Below are 5,688 nucleotides of genomic sequence, written 5' to 3' on the forward strand. Positions count from 1 at the left end.
CATGTCATAAGGTAAATATAGGTATGTTAGTATATTTACAAACTGTTCACTCTGTTGGTTTTTCTTGCAGCATTTATTCAGAAACTCTGTAAATTGTGGCAATTACATATGCAGACGTTCAACTTATTATTGAAGAAATAGAATCAAAATTGGTTTATTAAGTATTTGAATTTTGATCATGTGATCAGAGAAACAGTTTCTTGAACAGCTAAGCTACAAGTGAAGTACAAGGACAACAACATAAACAGGTGACTGGAGACTCGGGCATTGTTTTGTTTTTTAAATATGCACAGCAATGTTTACTCAGTACTGGGGGGGGGGGGGGGGGGGTGGATTTAAAGTGTTCTTTTGGCTTCCAGAGAGGTGCTACGCCTGTTAAGATGGAAATGAAATAGAATAGTTGATGGTAAGGGTTATCACAAAACAGCAAGGATAATGTTGCATGCCTGTATTTTCAGTTTGAGTTTAAAAAAAAATTAAATACTAGTTTTCTGATTAGCTATAATTCACGTGAGAATATTATAAGATGCTACCTTTTTTTAATTTTTTTTATAAGATTAGCTCATTGAGTCTGACAGGAACATAATTGAGGAATGCTTATAATTTCTTGGCCAGCTAAAAAAAAAATTAAAACCCTTGAAATGAAGTTTACGCAGGTTAGATGTGAGGATATCTTAATTGGGATAATGCATTTACCAGTAATTACAACGAGAGATTTACTTAGAAAAACTGAAGTCATTCATAAACAATAATTATGATTACAATCACAGAGTAAGGGGAAACATGGCCTTTGGTCTGGAACAGTAGCTGGAATGGTCTACTTGTCAAACCTGCCTGAATGTGCTTTTTTATTTTTGTATACCTAGTGTGAACGACGTTTAGGTATTTGCAGACTAATTATTGTATTGCTGTTGTTTGTTTGTGAGTTATGTTATGGTGTGTCCTAAATTGGTCGGAATTTGTTGTGTAACAGTATGTTCTCATTTGTAATTTGTTTCTCCATGACCCCAGAGGAACAGACTTCATATTAAAACCTTGAGACCCTGAAAATACTTGCATACTAAATTTTTATTTTTTATTGGGGATAGGCAAGCTCTTGAATTCTTCAAGCCTTGAGAAACTTTCCAGTCTGATATACATGTACCAGAAAAAAGTGTGATCCTAACAATAACATGAATACTTAATTCAATATGTGCAGGAGCTACTTCGGCAGACCCATATGGCTAGTATCACAATGCAGGGAAGGTGAGTTCATTGATTTATGTTTTTTCCACCTTTTCTGTGTTTGATGTCAGCCGTGATTACCCAATGAGAACTTCAAAACATGTTGCTGACTTGCAAAAACCCAACTATCACATCTGATGTAGTTGTGTAGCCCATCTAGAGGATAGAACATCTAATTTCGTGATAGCATAGCAATGTTGTGTACCTGACTAAATCTCTGCACATCACAGTGAAGTCTTACTTTATGATCATATGATTCAATACCCCCCCCCCCTCCCCCCGACTAAACAACGAAGAGCAGGCACTACACACTCACATAACTACCAACTCCACAATGTCATTTCAGAATCAAGCAATCAGGAGAATGAAAGGATTCACCAGTGCTCCGCCACTCGGTTGGATAGCCATCACTATGCACAACAAAATCCATTATTGAGGGTTTCTTGGTCGTTTCTGAAGCTAGGGCTTGGAAGCTTCACATACAAATTAATATTCCTAAGAAAAATCCTTGTCCTTGAGTAAGATTCCCAGTGAATGGGGCCGAAAACAACAAAAATGAATACTATTTTTTTTTAAATCAAAACATTGTTAAATTTGTTATCTTACTCATTGTGAAAGTCTGACCAAATCTGCGACATTGAGGCAAACAAGTTGGGGTGGGCCTTTAACTAAATACTCTGAAACCAGCAGCTGCTTTAAGTAATTGTATGTGTGTTGTCATTATGTACTGCTTGCACAAAATGCATTTTCTTTATCTCCTCAGAATCGAGCCACCCAGAGAAAGACCATTGGCATGCAGGGCGCATAGTAAAACATATAGAATTATGGCGTGCAAGTCGGTCGACAGGTGCCAGCCATTATCATCATAACAAGCGATGCAGATCATAGTTCCTTATGTTTTATGTTGTGCACAAGTCCCTAGATCTGCTTTAATTTTAATGTAGAATTTCATTATCAGATAATTTGAAACATTTTGTTTAATTAAATTGTAAATACGTCCAAGTCAATTTGCAGCATTTTTTCTTTATTGTTCTTCTATATACCCTTAAAACTAACACATAGTAAAAACAAGAAATGTTTGTTCAAGGGAGATCATCTAAAGCTTTTTTTTTTAAATCTGTAAAATTGCATAGTGACATCCTCCAAAAATAAAATGTCTTAAGAATAAAGGTATCTACACGGGTTGTCTACCTATTTCTTGATAGCTTTGCTTTTAAGTATAACTTTTTTTCTCAGAATATTTTTTTTAATAAGTTTTATTCAAGGGAGGCAATAACAAATATTTACAAAAATGTGTCCAATTGTGTGCTTACAAATATTAACATTTCTTGTAGCCCCAAGAAGTGTGTTTTGTCTTGTAACTATTGTGATTTGAGAGCTTTAGCTTTGAATGCTTTGCATCCTGGTGTGAATAGCATTGTAAAGCTTGCCTCTTGCTAATTTAGAGCAGTAGAATAGAAAGCAGCCTACTCCACAATCTTCTTTCATATTCTGTGCATACTCCTTGACAAGAGAACCACGAGATTTGTTTTTATTCCGATGTTGCCTTTTCTATTCAATTAAATACTTAAATCCTACGTGCAACACAAACCTTTTTTGTGTTGGTTTGTTTGTTTATTTTTATATTTTGTAAGTATAGACCGTACTAGAGACCAGTCTTTCACCGCCGTATGATTGATCTGGAAATCTCCGCTAAGCAGTTCAATAACATAATTAGTACATGGCTAAAGCATTTTTGCTACTCCACTCAAAATATGTCTAACTACGCACTCGTACTCTCTCCCTAACATAACACTTGTTCATGCAAAATTGTTTGCGGATCAGTAAAATTTGCGTGAAATATTGAATTGCGAATTTTTTTAAATTTTTGTTGTTGAAAATTACGTAATCTTCAAAATAGATGAGTGTTTACTGAAGCGATAAACTATTTATACAAGTTAATAAGAATGGTTTGTAAGATCAAATACAAACCAGCAATACAACTGCTGTCGATAGATTACCCCCCTTGACTTCTCTGTCTGTTGGGTCAAACTACGCCAGACATTTCTCTTCTAGTGGCTCCATAGCATGAGATACAGGCTCCAAGGCAGAAACTGCTTCGTTCTGAACTTGAATACATCGGTTCCTCTCAGTTACATAGTCTTTTAATTCCTTCTGTCGTTTCAATGCAACAGGTAACCAAGCCTGTGAGTGTTGCATACTGTATCAAGTTCTGGTGTATTAGCGATCGAAAAGTTTACGAGGTAGTTGCAGAATCGATGTTTGTACGTACCTTTCTGGTCAGTTATCAGGAGATAAAAATTAAAAACAAATGACATGTATGCAACATAAGAGGCTAAAAGGCTAAGAAACTTGATGCCTCATCTGTCTAGGTTGCTAGTCTTCATCGTTCATACTCATAGCATATAGCAATACCATTTGTTGTGTAGAATCAATATGTTATTTTTTTCTGAAATAAAATATTCACGAAGAGGGTTCGATTCTGATCGAGTGAATATATGTGTCAAAAGCTGAATAAAACAATGCGTTTGTCTTTGACTGGTGAAGTAGAGCTGAAGCTTTTTGTGCTGGATGTAAGCTTAGTTGGTTTTATCACACACACACACACACACACACACACACACACACACACACACACACACAACCCTGATGTTTGTCAAAAATGTTGCATGTTCCTGCTTCACAAATGCCTGCACAAAAGCACACGGATGTACACGTACCTACCTACATACCCGTGCAAACAATCTACCACTGCAACACCACAGCCCCACACATTTATCCAAAAGTTGTCTGAATATCAATACTGGCAATCTTGGTATTGAACGGGGAACTCTACTTTCATGGCGTATGTGGTCTAGGTCTCATTTTATACATTATGCTAAACCACCCTTACAAAATAAAAAGCCACACATCGTGTAAGCTAATCGACTAAGCAAAAACCAGACACGCGAACAAACAAAAAACGAATACTTTGATTTTCAACAAACTTAATAACAGATTTAGGTAAATAATTATGCCATGCAAGGAACATTTCTATTGAATTCGGTCGATGCTTAGATCTAGAAAAACACCAGCTCACTTTATGGGGATTTGAATAGTGCTGTTTCATGAGTTCCAGATCTAGACTGACAAGGTAGTAGAACATTTATTTTTAGCTTGCAAAATTGAACTTGCCCTGCAGTCACCTTAAGTCGAACTGCTTTCCCTGCCACCGGGTGCAGCAGTTTGGCGGGGGGAGGGCCATAGAGTCGGCAAACTGGGAGTGGAACTTGACGAAATGTCACCTAGGGCCTAGTACGATAGCTTCTCTTCGGATTGACGTACAACAGCGTCAGGGCCGCTTCAAACTTACATACGGATTACGATTCCTATCCCCAGTTTCTCATGTTGGTAACCACTGGCTATTTGTCAGATGTGTCATTCTCCCACATGTGAACGATGCTGTAGTGCGAGCCGGTCAAAATGCCCTTTAGTTGTCAAACCACGTTCTCTTTTTCCGCACAAACTGTTTTGCGTTCCGGACCGGAACACACTGAGGAGATGATCATTGACTATTTCTGATTGGACAATGATGCCAACACCCACATGACCCTAGCTACAATGTCAAGGTCGGAAAGTCGTGAATAGCGTTCACGGGATACCTCCAGCTTCGCTGGGATAAACTCATACTAACACCTTTCGAACGAGAGCTCACACGTGAGTTTTTCCTCCAAGACCCTTCAATAAATCCAGTTCGGATTTTTGTTTGGTGCGACTTGGTGTCGCATTTGTTGTTTTGTTTTGTTGGGTTTGGTTTTAGGTAATGTTGTTGTGTACTGTAAACTACCTTGTAAACGCCCAGTATTGAGTAAACGCCCACGCCCTACTTTGGGTCAAAAACTGTGCACATGGCACAGTACCTTGTAAACGCCAACCCCCCGCGTTTGTATCAATGATGTAAGGACAAAATGTTCTCTTTTAAACATTTGTGTTATTGTTTTTAAAGTTCCTCATTCGCATAGACAGTTCATCCGAGTGTATCATGACAAGTGGCTGTACTAAAACAATACCGTTTAGTTCACAATCTCGCTCCCCAGCTGGACAGCAGTGCAAAAAGTGAATGACAATTGTGGAGGCTCCTCTGAGGTTGAGGTTGTCGGTTTTGCGACCGAAAAGATCAGAGTTTTATTACGCTGTGTCCTGCAAAAGGTTGAACTTCTTACATAAAAAAAACTTACCTTGTTGTTTTTGTTGTTTTCGTTGTTGTTGTTGTTTTTGTTGTTGTTTCCAAATTTCTTTTAGTGACAGATCCACGACGAAAAAGGCTTAGTTGAGGGTGCGAAGCGCCAAAACCTCTGCAGCCCCCCCCCCCCCCCCCCCACCCCCGGAAATGTTGGGAAAACAAGGAAATGGAGCAATCTGGTGCAATCTGAGCCAAGAAACTACCCTGAACACACCTTCCAAAAAGTGCATTCAACAAGACAA

General features: G+C 38.2%; 1 long non-coding RNA gene across 1 annotated transcript; it reads left to right on the top strand.

The window, feature by feature from the left end:
- Positions 1-911: 911 nt before the first annotated feature.
- Positions 912-2,232, top strand: LOC138979705 (uncharacterized). The gene is made up of 2 exons (XR_011460107.1): positions 912-1,245; positions 1,988-2,232. It is a non-coding gene; the product is annotated as an uncharacterized lncRNA (long non-coding RNA).
- The last annotated feature ends 3,456 nt before the right edge of the window (positions 2,233-5,688 follow it).

The sequence above is a fragment of the Littorina saxatilis genome, linkage group LG11 (genome assembly GCF_037325665.1).
Source record: "Littorina saxatilis isolate snail1 linkage group LG11, US_GU_Lsax_2.0, whole genome shotgun sequence".
NCBI lineage: Eukaryota > Metazoa > Mollusca > Gastropoda > Littorinimorpha > Littorinidae > Littorina > Littorina saxatilis.